The sequence below is a fragment of the Mustela erminea genome, chromosome 1 (genome assembly GCF_009829155.1).
Source record: "Mustela erminea isolate mMusErm1 chromosome 1, mMusErm1.Pri, whole genome shotgun sequence".
In the NCBI taxonomy this organism is placed as follows: domain Eukaryota; kingdom Metazoa; phylum Chordata; class Mammalia; order Carnivora; family Mustelidae; genus Mustela; species Mustela erminea.
This window is the reverse complement of record NC_045614.1, coordinates 158,668,945-158,692,581: the sequence shown is the minus strand read 5'-3', so window position 1 is coordinate 158,692,581 and position 23,637 is coordinate 158,668,945. Positions and strand designations below refer to the sequence as shown.

The window sequence follows — 23,637 nt, the reverse complement described above, 5'->3', positions numbered from 1 at the left end:
AATGTGAGTGGTCAGCAAGACAGGCTCAAAGCATAAGAAATGAGCATGGGTTCTCTGGGAAGCAGGCTCTGAGGTGGAGATTATCAAGCAGGTGGTTATTAGGGAATGCTCTTGGGATGAATCCCTAGAGAAGGGACAGAAGGGAAGCAGTACTGAGCAGTGGGACAAGTAGAGCTTTGATGCCGCCTCAGTGGAAAACACAGATGGGATAATTCTTCAGAGCAGTCTTGAGTTGGAGAAGAGAGTTGGGCCTTTGATACCCTTGTGTTGAGGAGTTGTTGGTGTAGCCTGTGGTGAAGCAACTCTCTTGAGCCTAAATAATCTCCCGAAGCAAGCAATAATTGAGCGCTTTCTGCCAGCAGCACTCCTGGTAGCTAGAAGAGTGAGTCCTTCGCTCCTAAAGGGGATGGTACATCACAGCATCCACCCAGGATATCTGTGTGCTTCCACTCTCGTGAGCATCTGTGGAATATATGCAAAAACACCTAACACAGTAACTAGGCTCAACAGATGTTCATTCATCCATTCACCCACCCATTCTTTTATTCTTTTTTTCCCAGAGGTTACAGGAGAGAATCAGCTGGTGATTTCTCCTTTCACTAGCAAGAAAGGATTCCTATTTAAGGAAGAAGATTGGATCTATTAATTTTCTTCCAATCTGAAGCTGCCTCTGTTCTATGATTCTACACTAATTAGCAATAACAAATAGTAATTATTGCTCCATGGTTTACAGTGTTTTGAAATATGCTGTTTCATGGGATCCTCACAACTAACTTGTATGACAAACTAAGCCAGTATTAAGGGTCTCACTGTAGAGATGAAGAAACTGAGGAGAGATCTGGTAATTTGTCCAAAACCAGGATGAGATGAAAGGAGACTTTGAATCCAGGTCTGCTGATTTCTGGTCTGGGGTTGTTTCCACAATGCCGGGGTCAGCAGGCACTCACAGGCTCTGAAGCAGCTGATAGGACCTGGCTTGGGGGCAGCCCGCCTTGCTGGCAAGTCTTCTCAGCTAAAACGGACCTATTAGGCAGCACCGGCTTCTAGAGTCAGTGAGTGTAGAGTCTATGGGCCCCTTCTGGTGCTTTGGTTCCCCACACGCCAGCCCCCTATAGCTCATGGAGCCTGTGCAAAATCCTATGTATATACTGTCGGTAGACCCCTGAACTTGGTAATTTTATACACAGAGTAGCAGAGATTGTTCGCTATGACCTAGTGTGGGTTTATGGTGAAGAAATGATGATGTGACACCACCCCGTAGACCAGTGCTTCTCAAACCTCAACTTGTGTTCTGATCACTTGGAGATCTTGTTAAAGTGCAGACTGTTTGAATCGGTCTGGGCTGGGGCCTGGGGTTCTTCATCTTAAGTGTGTGCCCAGGTTTTCCTCTCTCCCGGTGACAGAAACCCACAGTCTTTCATAGAAAGCTCGAGATTGGTCTCTGCTTTAAAGGCTGATCAGAGCCAGTGATTTGAAAGAAACAGGTCATAATTTTACTTATCTCTTTCACCTCTTTCTAGCCTCCATTCTTTCTAAAAAAGGAGGGAAGGAAGGAGGGTGGCAGAGAAGGGAGGGAGGAAGGAAGAAGAGAAAATCAAATTAACAATGTAAACACGTGGTCAGGATCAATTCAGCCAGAAATGCATGTGATGCTGGTAGCAGGTGCCATGACACTGAATTGGAGACTCCTCTTCTTTAGCAGAGTCAACATTATCCATTTTGTGAAAGAGAAATGGAAACCATATGGATGAAATCTGCAGACACTAGAGGGAAAGATGCTGCGGACAGCCCCTTGGGAGTAAAGGGAGCCCTTGGGTTTAGAAGCCCAGAGGAAAGCCCTGTGATTTGGTTAAACCAGCCCCATTTAATGGGCTGTGGCTGGGTGTTTAAGCAACAGAATGGCCCTGGCTGCAGTCCCTAGGGTGTCGATTTACTCTTTGATGGTGTCTGTCCTGTAGAATCTGCCTTCATTTCCTGGCTTTGCAGGCTGCTGGAGGGGGTGGTGGAAGCAAATGCTTTTGAAGTGATTTCCTTGCTAAAACATTCAAATCGCTTTTTCCTAAGGGGATGAAATATTTTCTGAATTTTCACTGTACAGTTTCTCCAAGCAATAGAAGGAGGGGGCAGGGGATGCAAGCTGGAAACAGCCTTAGTCAGGAATGTTCTCAGGGGTAATACCAGACAGGGTTGGGGGGAAGGGAGATTTTTCCTATAAGGCAAGAGCTCTAAAAGCAAGAAGAAGAAATATGAAAATCAGGGCCTGCTCACCACGGAAACACTGCCAGTGCAGTGGTGGACTAGGCATGTGAACGGAATATTTAAAACAGGCTTGGTCAGGGCCCTGAGAGCTATTCTGCGAAGAGCAGCGCCTCTCCAGTCCCCTCCTGTCTTCCTGACTCTCCATCCCTGTCCCAGAGCGGTAGTATTGGGTGGGGTTGAACTGATGCCAACAGCCATTGTCTGTCTGTGTTGGGGGGGGCGGGGTCCGGGCTGCGAGCCTCTGTGTGCGCATGCATGGTGGGGGAGGGGCGATGGCTGAGGCTTTCCAGGAGCCTGTGTCTCTGGAGATTTGGGGGAGAGCTGAGTTTAGGCCCTGGCGCCAGCCTTCCAGAGGGAAATCAGAAGCATGGTGCATAATTAAGCATCGCCCCCCCTAGGGCAAATGGGGAGAGTTTGCTCTCCCTGAACATCAGTCGGCCTGCAGAGATGAAAACCAGGAGCAAACAGCAGGATTCCCTGCATCCTGGCTCAGGATTCCTGAGGCCCTTGGTGTAAAAAGAAGGTGGTACCCTGAGCTGCTGTCACAGGTGCCACTAGCTGTCAATCTGAGCATCCTGGTCTCTTTAACATGGCATTTTTTTTTTAGCCCACTTGTTTGAATGATTTATCACAAAGAAATCATTCTATCCTTGAATATTGAAAACTGTGGCATAGTGAGACGCAGGGAGACAGAACAGGGATATAGAACTTAAAGGAAATCTCCATGGAACTGGAAATAACTTAAAATTTAAAATAGCCAATTTTGCCAGAGCACTTGCCGTGTTTTAGTTGATTTGCATGTGTTCTTCTGTGGAGTTCTATAGCAGGCCCGAGGCAGGCACGGTGATTTTCATTTCACAGATGAGGAAACTAGTACTCAGAGAGGCTGTGACCTCACCAAAGTCACACAATTAATAAGTGGCAGATTTGGGACTCAGTAAGAGATATTCCACATTGTGACAGCTCTCCAAATATGAGTCATTCCATATCTTCTCCATATGGCAACTCTACCAGCCTTAGGAATCTAGTTTGTTATTGTCTGCAGGAAATAGACTGACTCCACCCACTTTGTAATCCTGGGCCATTCATTTCCTTGTTTGTTATCATCTCATTAGATTTATTAAAAAGACCAGAATTTCCCCTGTATGGGGTGGTTGCCTTCCCTGTCTTTCTACCCACTCTGATTTCCAGGAAACAACAGGGTGTCTGCATGCACCAGTGTTATAAAGATGAAACCAGACTCTGGCTTTCACCTGTTCTAGTAGAAAGCAAGTGAGAGGCAATAGGGTAAATACCAGCATGGGCTTTGCAGTCAGACCTACTTGAATATTCCAGCCTGATTAAGCTTTCTAGGCCTCGGTTTTCTCATCTGTAAAACAGGAATAATAATACTTATCTCAGAGAGTATCCACGAGGATTAGAGAATGCATACGAAGTAGTCAGTAGAATGCAGTCTCAGAATGTTCGAGACTGCTATTTTTAAGTTCATAGACTTTGTAGTGGGACTCATGAAGCAAAAGTTTGACTTTGAGAGACTTTCAAGAATTCAGAGGTGATTGAAACTGCTGTTTGAATGAAAAGCCTATATTTGCAACTCTGTGATTCTAAGTGTTTAGGAAATACCACAGAGCCAAGCCTTTGTTTAATGCATCAAGGCCTTCAATGGAAAAGATGCTCCGTATATTCCAGTTCAGTGGAGTAGGATGGGGAAAGTAGATGGGTAGTTGGTTGGATGCAAGTTATGGCAGGTAGGGGGATATGGTGCTGTGCCCTTTGACAACCACAACCCAATGTCTTTGGTATCCTCCTTTTTAGCTTTGCCTTAGGGACATACGCTAATATTCTTCTTTCTCATACCTTTTCCAGTACAATGTCAGCAGAGATAGATACTCTCACGATTATTGTCTTAGCTATAATAAACTCTGCCTTTCTAGGGGTGTGAGAATCTTTGTTCTTAATAAAACCAAAAAGCAGTTGCCTAAATAGAACTTCCAGCTTTTCTGAGCTTTGGAGATTCCTTGAAGACTAATCATTTCTGAATTCACTGCCCTGCTCTTCTTGGCTTACATCTTTTTCTTCTTGAGAATTTACCAAGTCTACCTTCCTTACAGGTCTCATCCTATTTCTCTGCATAGACCAAGCTGTGCTTTCCTGGGTTCCCTGGCCACGGCCATGGTCACAAAGAGCTGTACCTTTAGCTCAGCAGGCTTGATCCTCAGCTTTAATGGAATTCTGTCTTTCAACGACTTCTCAATCCTTTATAAATTGTCCTATAAGATCCTCGTTTCTAAACTGGAGAAAGCAGAGAAACTCTATGTTCAGAACCTATAGGGATTTGAGATCAAGAGAGCTCTTTAGATCTGTTTACCTTGGAATTGATGACCAGTAAAACGTTTAGTTTAGATCATGATTGACTTGACGAGAAGAGCTGCCTATACCAACATGGAGGAGAGGAGCTTCAGTGAAGTGTGATATAAAAGTCATTGAGATCCCCATTAACCTTCAAGTTACTTTACTTTTATGGCATTGAAAGTGCTTTGTGATTATTGTTTATTTCCTCAAGTCCTGCATTAGAGATGCTCAATCAGATCAAACCAGATAGACCCAGAATCATTTTCTAGCTTTGTCCATTACTGGATCTGTGACCTCAGGCAAATTGCTTCAGTTTCCTCATTCTATAAAATGGCAAATATACTCCCTGTGTGATTGTGGTACAGAATAGAAATAATGGATGTAAAGTGGTTCTTGGTGCCTGATGTGTATTAGATGCACAATAAATGAGAGCTATTTATTATTTTAGTATTTATAGGCTGTTCCTCTGTTAAGCCACTCACTAAAATATGAATATGCCTCCTAGAAGGAGTAATACATTCCATTTATCAGTGTAACTAGCTTTCACCCTGGAAAACAAATAGGTTTTAAGGCACGAGAGAAGAGAAGGGTATTGAGGGCCATGGTCAAGGGAAATGGACAGCTATGGCAGGAAGGTAGAATCTAGATAGATACCGTGATGAGATTCTTGGGTAGCCAGGAAATAGCATAAGAGCCCTGGAAGCTTGGGAAGGGGTGGTGACCAAACTGGGAGTCACCCACAGATTATACTATAAACAGTCCCCTATCACTAACAATGGACTCATTGTACCCATGGTGATGGTGGTGGGAAGCGAGGTGGATCAGGCCACAGAATTCCTGGCTATAGGAAAGGTTCTTCATCACAGCTGTGACTCATGAAATCTTCCAAAAAAACCCATTATTGTCTGCTTTCTCCAGCTGCTGCAGAAGGGAGCTTGGTCAGAAACAAATTGGACATTTCTTAAAATGCTGTATGAAGACGAAAACTACACAGCACATGTATTCTTTTAGCTGGTCATTTGACCAATTGCTTGCTCATGGGAGACTGACTTTTGGAAAATTGAGCTAAAGACAGAATCTAAAGGACTCTCCTATTTCATCTGTATCAACTCTGCTTTTATCTATTTTATTTATAGAGTGGTTAAATTCTGTGAAATAATAGAAAATATATGTATTGGTCTTGATCTCCAGTTTCTAGCACAAAGCTAAAACCCTTATAATTTCCTAAGTGTTAAGAAGAGTAGGAATATTTTTCTGATATTTGGTCTTTGACTCCAGTTCCTGTTACAGAGCTTCTAAATCCCTTGGAAATTACAAATTGTCTTCTGCTCTAATGAGGTGACTCTTGGTGGGCTTCTAGATAGCTTTAGGATGGGAGCTGGTCTCCAGAATGATCAAGCCATGATTTGAAGGTTGGGACTTTCAGGTCTATTCCTCATCTACTGGGAAGAAGAGGGGCCTGGAGATTGAGATAAAGATCCTTTCTGCCTACACAATGAAGCCTCCATAAAAATTCCCAAAGCCGCCAGGTTTGGAGAGCTTCTGGGTTGATGAGCAAGTCTACAGGCCAGAAAGGTGGCACACTTCAATGGCACAGGGACAGAAGCTCCTGAGCTCAGAACCTTTCTAGACCTCACCCTATCGATCTCTTCATCTGGCTATTTACTCATATTTTTTACTATAGCCTTGATAATAAACCAGTGACTGTAGATAAGTGTTTCTCTGAGTTCTATAAGCCATTCTAGTGAATTATCAAACCCAAGGAGGGGTTATGGGAGTCCCTATTTAGAGCCAGTTGGTCAAAAGTAAGGGTGACAGCCTACAACTTGCAATTATTGTCTGAAGTTGGGGCAGTCTTGTGAGTTTGAGCCCTTCAACTGTGGGATACCTCCTGACCCCAGGTAGACAGTGTCAGAATTGAATTGAATTATAGGATACCTAACGGTGTCAGAAAATTATTTGATACATAGAAGGCCCACACCTCTGGTGGCAGAAGTATTGTATGATAATTGTGTGAGTGTAAAGGAGAAAACAGGAGTGTTTTTAATAGATTCCCTTTTCCCTGTACCTGGGACACTATATTAGGGAAGGCTTTGTGTGGTGCTTCAAATTTGGATTTTTTTTTTTTTCCTATACCCAACGCAGGGCTTGAACTCGCAACCCCAATATCAAGAATTGCATGCTCTACCAACTCCAGCCAGGCATCCCTGTGTGGTGCTTCAAAATTGAAGACTATGATTTCTTTTTACTGTAGTGAGGTACAAAAAAGATGTTTCACCAGAAGGGTCAACCACCATTGATATATGATACGGTTTTATGAGCTCTATTCAGAGTTCAGGCTGCTGGAAGCCCTTCATCCCCTGCCCCCTCACTTATCCAAAACCCTGAATTTTCCATCTGGTAACCTATCAGAAATTCTCTGGAATTGGCCTAGAATAAAGATGTGGATGACTTGCTAGTTATATGGAGCATTCATCATGGAGGGTGGGGGTAGTAAAACCTTGCTGCCTTCCTAAGTCAAAGCAAAAATATCTGGAGGATTGAGAGTTTGCTGGGCCTAGTGAGCAACTTCCTAGTGAATTATCTGTGCTCTCACTCTAGTTTCTTCCTGAGTTGGATCCACAAACAGATTTATTTGCTTCTTATGCATTTTTTTAACTGAGTGATAAATTTAAAGAGCATTTTAAAGAACACCTGCCATGTTTTATCAAGGGGCTTTGATGCCTCTTAGGAACAAACTCAATCCCAGAAAAACCTCACAAGCAAAGGAACAGCCAAGGGAATACAACAGCCATCTGGAATGCCTGACCAAAGCAGGAGATATGCCCAGTTGTAGTACAGTAAGTGTGAAGTCTTTTTTTTTTTTTTTAACTTGGCCTAGAATGTTGATTTAATTACATTTAAAATAAGAGAAAGAAAAAGAGTTCAGGATGCAATGTTCTCCACTTGTAATTGAGGGAAACAATCCATTTTAAGGAAACATCTGACCAAGGCCATTCAGAGAATTAACCTGATTGACCAGAGGGATACAAACAGAATTACCTAGAATATAACTTGAAGCATTAGGATTCTACAAATAATTATATTATCATTTATAGCAGTTCTTGGCATTGTTATACTTAATCCTCATCACAAACGTGCCAAATGGGCATTGAACTTCCTATTAGTTAGATGAAAAGAAAGATAAAATATACCAAGTATTGACCTAAGTTTATAAAACCAACGAATGGAAGAACTTGGATTTGAACTTAAAGCTTTTTCTCCTCTCACAATGTCACACTGACTCCTTACTTGCTTATTCTTTATTTCACACAAAGTAATTGCTGTTTTGTTATTAACTATGTATTCTAATTATTCGTTCGACGTTCATTTAACCAACATTTGTTGGAAACCTCCTATTTTCCAGGGATTATAGGAGATACAATAATTCATAAGGCAAAGCCCCTCATTTCAGAGTTTACAGTCTGATAGGGAAATAACTGCAACACAAGGCAGAATGTAAAATATGCCAAGAGAGAAGTATGGGTTTCTGCTTCTCTATTCCTCCTTCCCACAGATAATCAATAATTAATCCCACTTTGTATTTTGCTCATACCTGCCTTCCAAGCACACCAAATGCTTTGCATATATTATCTTGTCAACACTGCCAGTAGTAGAACAGCTTCATAGTTCAATTCTGTACACCTATCACTTTGTAAAACTGTGTGCAGACAGCCTCACCCTTTCTCATGTCAGAGCAGTGACACGGCCAATCATGATAGCGCCAGTGATCCCAAGGATGCGGCACCAGCACCGGGGGTCACACACCTCAGTGTTACTTAGATGTACATGGGCACACAGTCCAATTTTCTTTTTATAGATTATGGACTGATAATCCAGTCAGTAGGGCACTAGTGGGGGAGAAAATGAAAAGAATGAAGAAATTTTATTCCTTTTGGACAGTTGCAGAAAGCAAACCCCAAAGGCAAGTTAAGGGGCACCAGGAGCATCTGAATGCTGAGTTCTAATGAAGGCAACCACATATGGTACCATGTGCTTTGCTTTCATTATCTCACTTAGCCTCTGCATCTCGCAGTCCAAAAGGGTTGTACTTACCTGTGGGCAAGCACTCGTGTTATCTCCATTTCTTTACGGGTGAAGGAACTGGAACTCAGGTCGGTTCAGTGACTTGAGTTGACTTAGGCCACATAGTTAGCCTAAAATGAACAGAAGTTCAGTCACAAATCCGTTTCTTGAAAGCTCTGGTTCTAACAGCTATGTTCTCCCCCTTCTCAGCTTTGGTCGAATCAAGGAAAGCTGTAAATATGGAGGTTGGATGCCTGGGAAGGCTGGGGCGAGACCAGGAAGACAGGAATTGGGAAACACTCGGGTTTAAGGTGATGTCATGTATAGTCTAACAGTAAGAATGGCTGAAATGATGGAAACCTTTCTCAAGCTATCTTAAACCATAGGGGAACTTTTTGGCTCAGGGAATCAAACTATGGCACTAGTGGGAGAAGGGTCCTGTGGTCTTCATCTAGAGAAGGGAAGGCCTCAGCTCTCTATCTCTGTCTCCCCATACTTGAGGTCTGATCCTCTCTTTTCATTAATACCAGCTTTCTCCATAAGGCTGCAACCATGTCTAGAAGCTGACTCAGGAGTTTATCTTTACAGCTCCATGACTTGCGAGGAAAAAGAGCTGTTCCCATTAATTTGATTTAGGAAAATTTATGACTGGTTTTGCCTACACTATTTACCTCCCTATTAGAATTTTACCCCAACCGACCAGAGGGCAGGAATGGGAGAATTGCTTCCTTTCCTAGGAGAGGAAAAAGAGATGTTTGACTCACAATAACGTATGCCTCCTACAAGCAGAAATCAGATCAGACATCAGAATAACAGACATCAGAAACTAACCACGGATGGAAATTACACCTTAAAATCAGGGGTTTTTTTTTCCTTCCTAATAAAGCTTCCTCCTTCCAGAAGATGATCCATGCCAACCCAGGATCTACAACATCATAGACTCACAGAATCCTCCTATCTCCTATCTCTCCCCATTGCATAATATGATCTATCCACATTATTCTTCCTTTGGCCACTTTTCGTATGTACCAAGCTGTTTCCTTGTTAGAGTATACTAGCTGTTCCTCTGCAATGATTTCCCCCAGATGTTCAGGTCTCAGCTCAAATGCCACCTCCTGATACAGGACATCTCAAACTACCTTTTTTTTATAAGGCAACCCCTGGCGAGTTTTATCTTGTCATAAACATTACTGACCTTCTCATTCCTTTCTTTTCTCCTCTCCTCTCTTTTCCTCACTGTTTAGCTTCCCTAAAATATGAGTTCTCTGGGAACACAGATCTTTTCTGTCATCCTGCCCATTGTAATGTTTGGCATACTGTGCAGGTCCTTAATACATATTTGTTGAATAATTGATGAATTTTAGACTTCAAAGAGACTACAGCATTTAACTTGGTGATTTGTACATAAGAGGGTCTTTAGACATGTTTCTGAATAAATGAAAAATAGGAGAATCCAGGAAACCTATATATTTTGTTCAAATTGTGGTGGGAATTTGCTGAATTTATGTAGTATAACCAAGACTTCAGATCTTCACACCAAGGGTGAATGGCAAAGAACCACCTTTCCCTTCTGCATTCTTATTAGGTGTCTGAGCTGTGTAAATGATACTTTGGTAACGACTGGCTTCTCACTTGGCTGTTCATTTATTGAGCAATGTCATATGGTACACACCAAGCCACCTGCTTTACATAGTTTAGCTCCAATTCTGAGAGTTAAAGTAGTAGGTAACTTGCCCAGAGCCCAAAGATTTATAAAAGGTAGAAATAGAAGTGTTCCAAACATGTTCTAGCACATCAAGAAGATCTCAGATTGTGTATTTGGTCAGCTCTAATGGTTAATATCTGCCACAAACCCATCTCATTTTGATCTATGCCTGGCATGTGTGTGAACAGATGAAACTCAGTTCGTGGTTGTCCCTGAGGTCTTTGTCTCTTAGGACTGGTTGAAAAGTATCCCCAGAAGCACATCATTATGTCCCTAGGACATGTTAGAGATGTAAACTCTGAGGTTTCATTCTTTTTTTTTTTTTTTTTTTTTTATAAAGATTTTATTTATTTATTTGACAGACAGAGTTCACAAGTAGGCAGAGAGGCAGACAGAGAGAGAGAGAGAGGGAAGCAGGCTCCCTGCTGAGCAGAGAGCCTGATGCGGGACTCGATCCCAGGACCCTGAGATCATGACCTGAGCCGAAGGCAGCGGCTTAACCCACTGAGCCACCCAGGCGCCCTGAGGTTTCATTCTTGATCCACTAAATCAGAAACTCTGGGGATAGGTCTAGCAATCTGTTTTAAACAAGCCCTCCAGGTGATTCTGATTCACACTCATGCTTGGGAATCGTTGCTTTAAGGGTATCTTTTGAGAAGCCAGGTAATTTCATCCGAGGGTACCTAAGTATTGATGGAGAATTCTAGAGCCCAGTACTGGGAATGAAAAATGGGGGTCGCGTGACAAACTGTCCTGGTTTGTCCAGGACCTTAGGGGTTTTTAGTTTTAAGACTTGGACAGTCTTGGGCAAACTCAGATGAGTTGGCTCCTGTATTAGTTTTTTTTTTTTTTTTTTTAATTGCTACCATAACAAATTACCACAAACTTATAGCTTAAAACAACACATTTATTATCTTTTCGGTTCCATTGATCAGAACTGCAATGCAGGTCTCACTGGGCTGAAATCAGATTGTAGCAGGACTGTTTTTCTTTCTGGAGGTGTGAAAAGAATCCATTTCATTGCTTTTTCCAGTTTCTAGAGGGACCCTTCCTCTGTCTTCCAAGGCAACAATGTTGCATTTTCTGGGACCATTCTTTGCAGCCACGTGGGTCTCTGGCTATAGCCAGAAAAAGTTCTCTGGTTTTAAGAACCCATGTGATTGGGTAGGGCCTCCCTCAAGATCCTTATATTTGCCAAGTCCCTTTCATGTCAGCGAACATACTCACAGGTTCCTGAGAATAAGATTCAGACATCTTTGTGAAGCCAGTATTCTGCCTCCCACAGTTAACCATAACTGGAAGCCAAATTTTCAGAAGTAAATACAGAATTTTTAGTAAGAAAACCAGTAAAGTCCTAGGCAGAGCCAATACAAGTTGATCCCTTCACTGGAGTGAGAGAGGGCAGAGAAGGGCCATCTCCCTGTGGTGGCAGCCACATCACGAAGTGGAGAAGGAGACTCTGAGCTAGGCAGAAGTCAAAAGCAGGCAGATCTGTTTTTTTGAGTCACTTGTTCTGTAATTTTTGTGGAACCTGATTCCAACTTTCTCTTTTTCATGCTTGTGACATGATCTCCCATCTGTAGACATTTTCGTGTGTGTCAAGTATAACAATACTAATTTATTATTAGTCACTAACCATGGGTAATTCACTGTTGCTTATAAAATGCTACATTAACCACTGCTACCATTTAGTTATCAAGTTTTGATGGTAGCGAAAACAAATCACAACTTTAATTGTCTGAATCTGCCTCTGTGTGTGTGACCAGCATGTGATCAGGGCCTTGCTGAGTCCTATGGAGAACCGGTAAAAGATGTTCATGGGAATGCAGCTGTCATAGTAGCTCTTGCAGGGAAGTAATGTTCCATGAGTATTTTATTGTGTATGGTATATAGGAAAGATTTGTTTGTTCTGTGTAAATATCTGCCTGTCTCTGGTTCTGCCATCTCTTTAGATGAAATGCGACCAAACAAAATGCCTTCGAGAATAGCTAGAAATGGATGCGTGGATAGAGCATTGGTTATGCCACTGAAGTTTTGTGACTTTAATATAAACATGGGTATATGAAACCAATCAGTGTCTCCTTCATGGTGACCAGAAGGCTGGGAATGGAATGGAGTGAGGGGTTGGCCCCTGTGAAGTCATAGGTATGGTTTTACTTTACATTATGATATAGATGCTTCTCTGTAAAGGGGAGAGCACAGTCCTGGAGTAAAAATAGACATACAAGTACTCAGATCCCAAGTCCATCCCTTATTAGCTGTGTGACCTAAGGGACATTTCTTATCTTTGTGAGCTTTGTTTTTCTCAGTCTTAAAAAAAAGGATAATGAGACCTTATATTTGTTGTGAAGATTAAATAATAGTATTATACATTAGGTGTCTGGTACAGAGTGGCACAAGTAAATGGCAATTATTAACATCATTAGTTCACTTCTCAAAGATACCTCCAATAACAGCTGAGTGTTTATAAAGGTATTTTTAGTGCAGAAGTAGCTATTTTCACTCCTTGAATGCCATTCATTCAGTTTGCTTTCTATTCTGTGTCAGGCTGAAATGGATGGTATAAAAATTAATAAATGAAGAATCTGTATCTTCCAGCAACCACAGTCTTCCTGGAGAGATGACGCTTGCTTGAACTGGAGGAATTGATGAATGACATTTGGAGGAGAAGAGAGCACAGTACCCTTCTAGAACAGCATGAACTGAACCAAAGCACAGAGGTAAGATGCTACCCTGGTCTGTGTTGGGAATGACATGTAGTTTGGTATTGCTGCAATGTAAGTATATCAAGAAAGAAGTAGTCAGAGCTGTGGCTAAAGATACAGCTGAAGCATGAAAGAACTCCATGATGGCAGGGAGCTGGGACATTATTTGTGCATGATGGGGATCAATTGATGGGTTTTTTAAATTTTTTTTTTTTTAAGATTTTTATTTATTTATTTGAGAGAGAGACAGTGAGAGAGAGAGCATGAGATGGGGGAAGGTCAGAGGGAGAAACAGACTCCCTTGGAGCTGGGAGCCTGTTACGGGACTTGATCCCGAAATCCTGGGGTCATGACCTTAGTGGAAGGCCATTGCTCAACCAACTGAGCCACTCAGGTGCCCCCAATTGATGGTTTTAAGTGGGGAATGATGTGATCTAGCTCTCAAAATATCACTCCAGCCAGTCTATAGAGAAGAGATTGAGGGAGAGGAAATGTAAAAGTGAAATTGGGAAGATCAGTGAAGAGGCTCTAACAGTTATGGTATCTGCATTAAACAGAAACCGACTAAGGTACCTCATGTGACTTCAACTAAAGAACTAAAATAGTGAGTGTGAGCAGAGTTAAGAGAGGCACCAAGCCTGAGAAAGCATGCTAGAATTAGCAACAGTGGCAATCATTACCAACCCCAGTGGCAATCATGACCACCCCTGTCACGTTCAAGGGACGGGAATAGTGAGAGTTGGAGTCATGGAGAAAGAGGACTGTGATAGGAGTTGTAGGAGTTGGGATCCCAAGAAGTTGACCCCAGAGGAGGATTCATGCACAAGTGATTTATGCAGCAAGTGCTTCCAGGAGGAACTAGTAAGGAGCAGGGGAAGAAGCCATGCATAGGTACTATTTCATCAGCATCTGGTGGGAAGAAATTATTTCTTTCCATGAGTTAGGAGTCAGAAGGCTTGGTGCCAGTCTTCTGCCACTAAGTGACTCAAAGTCCCTGGCTTTTAGTTTGATTGTCTATAAAATGGAGAAAGTGCATCCTTACATAGTCATCATGGAAATGAAATAAGGAAGTATGAGGGTTTTTTAAGGGGGGTATGCCAATGTAGGGTGCAATGACATAGAGAAGTCATAGATGTTTTAGCCTGAGTGATCTAGGTAATGTGAGTTTAGACCTAGGACCACACATGGAGGCTGGTCTTCAGTCTTTTGGGCCTCATGTTTATGCTCTAGGCCTGATGTAAACAGTCTTTGAATTAGTTTCTGGACACTAATCTATTTTTTTATGACTAATAGAAAAGATCCCGCCAAACGAATTTTTAATTTTTTATAATGGTGGTTAATTTTGGAGATTTCTGTCTTTTAAAGTGGATACAACACCTGAATGATGGATATAGGTACAAATTACTATGATTATTGTATTTTTAAAAGGCAATTTATCTGATGTTGATTCATTATCACTATATGGGCTCTGTTGACCGACAATATTGTTATCTTGCTATTGGAAGTCTGATGGTATATCTCAAATGAATAGAATTGCTGCCTTCTAAAATGATTTTAAAATCTAATTATTGTCATTATTACTATTTTACATTTCCCTAAACTTTTCTATAAACATCTGGGTTATAGAATAGTTTCTCACTAATGATAACATCTAAAACACTGTGAAATAGTTTGGCAAAACTTTTTGCTGTAGAAGACCTTGTCATTATCTGGATGTTGAGGAGACAGGCAGCATAGCAAGGAAGGTGTCCCTTGGGGTATCTGATTCCATTGTGATCGGACATACAAGTTACTTCCTGCGATGACAGCAGGAAATACTGGTAACCTTGGCAACACTGGTGGCCCTTCCCATCCTTTTAAAATTGAAATAGCTGTTGCTAGGAAACATCCTAAAGCAAAAAGAGGGGAAAAGAAGGGAGCAGGAGAATGAGAGAAATGTGAATGGGAGGGGGAGAGGGGATGAAAGGGAAGGAGAGAAAATAAAGAGAATGAAAAAGGAGGATAAAAGAAAAATAATGAGTGGTGTTTGAAGGGTTGGCTTCTGGACATGAAAGAGGCTGTTGAATTATTGCCAAAATTAGAGAACATGGAGTGAGGGTAAAGGTAGAATATTAGTTCCTGACTTACTGAAAATCAATAATTCATACTCCATTTTGACTTTGACTTTTCTCAAGCAAGCTACTTATCCTTGATGCGGGTGTTTTCCTCCTGCCTCAAAAGGGAAATGTTTGTCAGCTCTCTTGCCTTTAGCCAAACCTCTGTCAGCATTCTTTCTTCTGATACCTCACTTGTCCACTAGCCTGAAAATGACATATCTACAGAGAAGAGCATTCTTTTAAAATGCAGTGAATGCTCCCCTGTCAAGAGGGCACAGCCAAAGTTCCTCCAGTGTCTAGAGGAAGCCATAACCCCCCAATCCATATGTCTGCCCTCTCGATCTCCTTACTCTCCAAACACTGCTTGGAGAGTGGGGGGAAACAAAGAGTTGCAGCAGCTGACAACCTCTGAGTTCAGGGGAAAGGTCATGCTTGCTCTGGGTGATTGTAGCTTTTTGTAGCAGGGGAGTCATATCATGCCAGACTTACAAATGAGAAGAACTGCACTGTCGCTTCCTCTCCCCTGTGGTATGGAAAAGAGTCACCCTGGGCACATTCCCCCATTTCCAGAAATGAGTAGGTTACCCAAGATAGAGCCATAGAGTCTGTGGTTTTGAAATTGTGGGCCTCTTGCTACAGCTGAAAGGATTGTGTACACTTTGTTCACCATTGGAACATGGTAGGTGCTCAGTAAGTGCCAATGAATGAATGGAAAGCAATCGCTTGCCACAGTCTTCTCACAGTTCCCAATCTTAGTTTGCAGGGGTGCCCATTCCCTTTGGGATCAAAGCTGAGAAAATAGAGTGAGTTTTTTTTCCCTAGAATTCCTGAACTTTCACTGTCTTCCCCCTGGACGTGAATGAGAAAGGAGATAGTGTCTCATTCTGCCACAGCCATTTTTAAATATGGTAGCCCAAGACAAGAGCCAGTCCTAAGGAAGCAAAGCCAAGAAGGGAGGATCCTGACTTTCTGCCCAGAGGACTGTTTCTGGTGTCTCCCAAAGCTGCACACTCTTCAAATGTCCCAGGGATCAGTGTTTTCCATACTGGGAGCCACAGAGGAACAGAGATGTTGAGATGGCCTTTTCCCAATGCAGTGGCCCATTCTGCCATCTGGGCAGTAAATTAACATTGCTTATGGGTTTTTTTTGTTGTTGTTGTTGTTTGGTTTTTTGTTTGTTTGTTTGGTTGGTTGGTTGGTTTTTTTGCTTTACGAAATTCCTAAAAACAAAAAACAAAACAAAACAAAGCAAAGCAAAACAACAAACAAAACTGGCAACTCCCTTCCACAGGAGTAACTCCCTTGGTCCCTAGAGCTTCAGATTTGACTGAGAAACTGTCTTCCCTCTTTCATCTTATTACTCTCACTCTAGAGTTGCTCCTGAATTCTTTGGATTTTTCTCACAAACTTTCTTTTTAACGATATCTTCCACTAATGCAAATCATTAAAACAGACACCAAGAAGCTTCCCACCCAGCAGTTTATGATAGTCCTTCAGATTACTCAAGTTTTAGGTAGGCCTCAACCAGGACCCAGTGCCATACATAAAATAAAAGACATTCTAAATGGCTCATTCATTGCCAACATTCTATGGCTTTTAATGCAATGCACGATTTGTATGATCATTCTAAAATTTAAAACTCAATATTTTTTATGTCCTATTGCCTGCCTGGCACTAACCTGAACACTGGTTACTGCTCTCATGGAACTTACAGTCTAGTGGGCATGGGAGATAGATAGGCCATGAACAAATGAATGAGATTTTAGGTCATGATATGTGCCACACAGAAGACAAAACAAGGTGATGTGACAGTGTATCTGGGTAGTACCTAGGGTAGCGAAAAGGGCTCTTAGAGGAAGTGACAAGTGAACCAAGATTCAAATGATGAGAAATAGTTAATCACATGAAGAGACAGGGAAACGGTGTTTTAGACAGAGGAAGCCACGGTTGAAAATCATGCAGTGGAAATGAACTTACAGGGTTTTTGTTTTTTTCTTAAGATTTATTTATTGGGATGTCTGTGTGACTCAGTCATTAACTCTCTGCCTTTGGTTTGGGTCATGATCCCAGGGTCCTGGGATGGAGCCCCACTTTGGGCTCCCTGTTCGGTGGGAAGCCTACTTCTCCCTCTCCCACACCCTCTGCTTGTGTTCCCTCTCTTGCTGTGTATCTCTCTGTAAAATAAATAAATAAATAAATCTTTTTTAAAAAAAGATTTAAATCGAAAGCCAACGTTGGTGGCATCACAATTCCGGACTTCAAGCTCTATTACAAAGCTGTCGTCATCAAGACAGCATGGTACTGGCACAAAAACAGACACATAGATCAATGGAACAGAATAGAGAGCCCAGAAATAGACCCTCAACTCTATGGTCAACTAATCTTCGACAAAGCAGGAAAGAATGTCCAATGGCAAAAAGACAGCCTCTTCAATAAATGGTGCTGGGAAAATTGGACAGCCACATGCAGAAAAATGAAATTGGACCATTTCCTTACACCACACACAAAAATAGACTCAAAATGGATGAAGGACCTCAATGTGCGAAAGGAATCCATCAAAATCCTTGAGGAGAACACAGGCAGCAACCTCTTTGACCTCTACCGCAGCAACATCTTCCTAGGAACAACGCAAAAGGCAAGGGAAGCAAGGGCAAAAATGAACTATTGGGATTTCATCAAGATCAAAAGCTTTTGCACAGCAAAGGAAACAGTTAACAAAATCAAAAGACAACTGACAGAATGGGAGAAGATATTTGCAAATGACATATCAGATAAAGGACTAGTGTCCAGAATCTATAAAGAACTTAGCAAACTCAACACCCAAAGAACAAATAATCCAATCAAGAAATGGGCAGAGGACATGAACAGACATTTCTGCAAAGAAGACATCCAGATGGCCAACAGACACATGAAAAAGTGCTCCATATACTCGGCATCAGGGAAATACAAATCAAAACCACGATGAGATATCACGTCACACCAGTCAGAATGGCTAAAATCAACAAGTCAGGAAATGACAGATGCTGGCGAGGATGCGGAGAAAGGGGAACCCTCCTACACTGTTGGTGGGAATGCAAGCTGGTGCAGCCACTCTGGAAAACAGCATGGAGGTTCCTCAAAATGTTGAAAATAGAACTGCCCTATGACCCAGCAATTGCACTATTGGGTATTTACCCTAAGGATACAAACGTAGTGATCCAAAGGGGCACATGCACCCGAATGTTTATAGCAGCAATGTCCACAATAGCCAAACTATGGAAAGAACCTAGATGTCCATCAACAGATGAATGGATCAAGAAGATGTGGTATATATACACAATGGAATACTATGCAGCCATCAAAAGAAATGAAATCTTGCCATTTGCGACAACATGGATGGAACCAGAGCGTATCATGCTTAGCGAAATAAGTCAAGCAGAGAAAGACAACTATCATATGATCTCCCTGATATGAGGAAGTGGTGATGCAACATGGGGGCTTAAGTGGGTAGGAGAAGAATAAATGAAACAAGATGGGATTGGGAGGGAGACAAACCATAAGTGACTTTTAATCTCACAAAACAAACTGAGGGTTGCTGGGGGAGGGGGTTTGGGAGAAGGGGGTGGGATTATGGACATTGGGGAGGGTATGTGCTTTGGTGAGTGCTGTGAAGTGTGTAAACCTGGTGATTCACAGACCTGTACCCCTGGGGATAGAGTATTATGCCTCCATCAGAAAGGATGAATACCCAACTTTTGTAGCAACATGGACGGGACTGGAAGAGATTATGCTGAGTGAAATAAGTCAAGCAGAGAGAGTCAATTATCATATGGTTTCACTTATTTGTGGAGCATAACAAATAGCATGGAGGACATGGGGACTTAGAGTGGAGAAGGGAGTTGGGGGAAATTGGAAGGGGAGGTGAACCATGAGAGACTATGGACTCTGAAAAACAATCTGAGGGTTTTGAAGGGACGGGGGGGTGGGAGGTTGGGGTATCAGGTGGTGGGTATTATAGAGGGCACGGATTGCATGGAGCACGGGGTGTGGTGCAAAAATAATGAATACTGTTATGCTGGAAAAAAAAAAAAAAAAAAAAAAACTATCAAAAAAAAAAAAGATTTAAATCTTTTTTTCCTTTTTTTTTAAAGATTTTATTTATTTATTGGGCAGACAGAGATCACAAGTAGACAGAGAGGCAGGCAGAGAGAGAGGAGGAAGCAGGCTCTCTGCTGAGCAGAGCCTGATGCAGGGCTCGATCCCAGGACCCCGAGATCATGACCTGAGCCGAAGGCAGAAGCCTAACCCACTGAACCACCCATGTGCCCCAAGATTTAAATCTTTTTAAAAAAGATAGATAGATTTATTTATTTATTTATTTATTTATTTATTTAAGAGAGAGAGAGGGATAAAGAGAGAGTACAAGCAAGAGGGGCAGGAAGAGGGAGAGAGAATCTCAAGCAGACTTTGTGCCAAGCACAGAGTCCAACACAGGGCTTGATCTCTCATGACCTGAGATCACAACTGAAACCAAAAGTCGGACACTTAACCGACTGTGCCACCCAGGTGCACTGAGCTTGGAGTTTTAACGAAAACTAGCAGAAAGATTAATGTGGAAAGATTAAGCAAGGGAGAGAAGAGGGTCCTAGAAAGGATCAAAGTCATGTAGGGTCTTGAAGACCTTGAGGAGGAGTTTGGAAGCTAGTGCAAAGCAAGGGAGCAGTCTGTGATTTTTAAAAGATCAACCTGTTGTTTTGTAGACAGTTGATATAGGGAGATAAGGATACAAGCAAAGTGGCAGACAGGAGCTAATGCAGCAACGTGGTCGAAAGGTGCTGGTAGCTTGGACTAAGGTAGACAGTGCAGTTAGAGAGATTGGATCAAGACAGTGACAAAAGGAGGCAGAATCAAGGACAGCAGCTAGGTTTGGGACTGTGCAAGTGGGTGAATGGGGGCCCGTAAACTGAGGGGAGATGTGGGATATAATATTTGGGGGGACTGAGAGTTTCGTTTGGATCTAATGCATGTACGTAGGAAGTTGAATACATTAGATTGTAATGCAGAGAAGGGGTCAGAACTGAGGACTGGTATAGATTGTGTATACCAGGTATAGATTGTGGTGTAATTGGGCCGTAGATGGTATTTTAATGATGCAGCTGGATGAAATCACCTGGGAGAATGGAGATAGATAAATACAGAGGGCCAAGGAACTCCCACATCTAGAGGAGGTGAAGCAAGCAGGGGAGGACGTGCCCCCAAATAGGATATAATAAAGAAAACCCATAAAGCCAGAGGAAAACAAGAGAGGCTGGTATCAAAAAGTCAGAGAAAGGAGCAGTAACTGTACTGATGGTTGCCCAGAGGTCAGGATAGATATGTAGGAGATGGAACCATTGGATTTGAAAACACTGATGACCTTAGCAGGAAGGGTTCCAAAGCAGTGGTGGATTGCAAATGAGATTGCACTGAGTTGAAAACTAAGAAGGGCAATAAGGAGAGACTGCAGGCAAAGGAGTTCTGTTGTACAAAGAAGAAAAGAATTGCTGTAGCATTTGGAAGGGGATTTGGATTCAAGACACAATTTCTTCTACTTAACTAAGATCAGAGATACACAAGCATTTTTGAGCATGAAATGGAATGATCACTGATGAGCCTTTCAATGTCTGGCCAAAATTCCAAGGACCTGGATTTACAGAGGAAGACGGGTCCTCTCTGAGAACCTTCAGAGGCCTGTAGAATCTAGTCTCAATAGCGTGCCCAGGAGGCATGTGTGTTTATAATGGCTATTGACACACTCTTACAACTCTGAGTTATTAAAAAGTCAATGCTGGATCCAGCTTTCCTTATCAAACTGCTAACGCAGTATCAGTTTTAGCCAACGAATTGAAGAAGAGAAAGCTTTCCTGGGTGGTTAATAACTAAGAAGACAGAAATTAAACTTGGCCTAATATTACTATTTAAAAATAAAATCAAATAGAAAAAAAACAACGATGAGAAAAATAATCTCTACTGAAACAATCTTGGCCATTTTATGTTTCCATTCCGCATTATTTTGGGATAAAATTAGTTTACCCTTTTTGCTAAGGGATCTGGCAGTTCTATGTGCTTTTGGGAAATGAGGAGAGCAGTCTGGGGCTGGGATCGTACACTGTCCCCATAAGAGTATACACGAAGTTTTAGGTTTTTTTTTTTTTTTTGAAGGTAAAAATAAAGCTTCTGACTTTAAAGTTTATCTTCTAGGAGAGAAATGGGAATTAGGTTGGAGGCAGACTATCTTTGTATCCTAATTTAGAAGAAACCCTTCAAAGAAAAGAAGTGTCTATACTGATAGTGCTGTTCTTATTCTGTTTTTGTTTTTTAATTTGGATTGGCCATATAAACATGTATTTATTTCCTCTACATGTCCCTGAGTCTTGGGTTAAGGTGGAGATGGTCACTGACCATGCAGAACCGTATTCTCCATAGTATAGTCATTGGACCCCTCACATCGGCATCACTAGGGACCTCTCTTAAAAGGCATTGTCCTGGATGCCACTTGCAGACCTACTGGATTAAAGTCTTCATAGGTAGATCCACAAAATACGAATATCCAGGAGACTCTCCAGATGATTATTATCAGTTGTGTGCTCCTAGATGTTCAGTTTGGGGGGTAGAGTGGTTTTGGGGGTAGGGTGGAGGGAGAAGCCCTGATTTATATTATTTCCCAATTTCGCCTCTACTCCAAAAAGAGAGGTTAGGCTAATAATGAAAAAGAAACCCTGATGGAGACAAAGGGCAGTTTGGCGACTGTTTTCTTTTTCTTTTTTAATCAAGGACTGTTTTCACTACTCTGAAGTTCAGGCTTACAGCAGACATTTATATTAGCAAGCTCTGCTTTCACCTTGCCTCCTCTTTTCTCAGAAAATAGATAAATCTTTCTGTTTGATAGTTACAGTCTCTCCTCCTCACGTTCTCCCTCCAGCCAATCCTTCTCCTTTCAACGTTTCTTCCCCTTCCCCCCCAAGCACTATTTAGATGCCCACTCTTTATCATCTGTGTTATATTTGTAGCTTTGTCTTGAATGCAACAAAGCTGGGATTTCCAGCTCCCCCTCCCTGAAACATTTATATATTTAAAAAAAAAAAAAAAGGCAGCATTTCTAAGAAGGCAAGAAACCTAAAAACTGATTAGACCCAGGAGAGGGAGGTTTCTGCCTTAGACCTGAAGCTCATCAGCTTGCCTCTTCACTCCAGAGAGGAGTCACTGAAAATTCTTCACGCCCACCAGGGTGTCTCACACACTGCCTCCTTCAACCTGAGGCTGACCTCAGAGCCAAGGTGCAATCTTATTCCCAACCTCATCACCCATCACCTGATAATGCATCCCTGTCACATTCTTTTCAATAAACCTTATAATGTCTGTTCCTCTCAACACCTGGGGCCTAACCCCTGGGCAATCATCTCAGAAAGATGACCCTGAAGTTCCTTTCATCTGTTATAGGATTAACATGATACATCAGTGTCCTTTCCTTTTCCCAGTAGGTTGTGAGTTTGGTGGTTACAGGCCCAGTGGAGTTTAAGGATCTGAATTGTTTATCCTGACTCATCCTGCGGTAGGACTTCAAGGAGCTTAACAGCTCAGCCTTCAGTTCTCCCAGCTATGAAAGACAAATAGTACATAATAAAGCTCCCTTCAACCAGGCACACACACTTATTTCATGGGTATTTTTAAAGGATAAATAGCAATAGAAGTTTTGTCAGTTCAGGATCAGTCCTTTGGTTGACTTGAGAACAAAGCTGGAAGTGGTTTAGTATGCCATGTAAAGGTTGCATGTTTTCAGAGAGCTCTGTTGAAGTGCTTCATATGAATCACCCCTTTCATTCTTCCTAACAACCCTGGGAGGGTTTTCTAGATAAGCAAACCAAGGTTCAGAGGACTTGAGGTAATAGGGAAAGAGCTGGAATAGACACTCAGGTCACTGGCTTTTTTTAATGACTCTCAACTCAATGTCTCAGACATAAGGAACTCCAGAGCAAGATCTTGCTCTTGAATTCCAGATTTTATGTCCAAGTACCCATTGAGCATTTCTGCCCTTTGGAGGCTGCCATTACAGGACAAAGGCTTTTCCTGATCTGGTAACTGCTTGCACATCTCATCTGGACTTCTTGTATACCCCTCTCCCTCTCTATGTTGAGCCCTACTGAACTACTTACCAGTTTGGCAAAAACACATGCTCTGATAAATCCTGTGGTCTCTCACATATATCTTTCCTTTGGGATCAAGGCATCCATTTCTGTAACTACCAGAAGTGCTGGCTTTTGCCCACTGATAGCTGAGAATTTCTAAAGGAATTGCCTTCTACTAGAGGGAGTTGTCATGCAGAAAGTCACACCTCACTCCAGAAGCAATCTGCATTTCAAGACTGGTCAATGCAGGGGTGAAAAGCCTAGTACTCAAAATGGACAGCTCTGAAAGCCATTCCAACTCGGAGCCTCTC

General features: G+C 42.1%; 1 long non-coding RNA gene across 3 annotated transcripts in view; it reads left to right on the top strand.

Annotated features, from left to right (window-relative positions):
* Nucleotides 1-23,637, top strand: part of LOC116600166 — a 398,483-nt gene that overhangs the window by 217,478 nt on the left and 157,368 nt on the right. For 2 of the 3 annotated variants that reach the window (XR_004289532.1, XR_004289537.1), the window contains exon 2: nucleotides 12,980-13,101. This is a non-coding gene — a long non-coding RNA (uncharacterized LOC116600166). Of the gene's footprint in view, nucleotides 1-12,577; nucleotides 12,671-12,979; nucleotides 13,102-23,637 lie in introns of those variants that run through there. The other variant, XR_004289533.1, reaches the window with a different exon arrangement.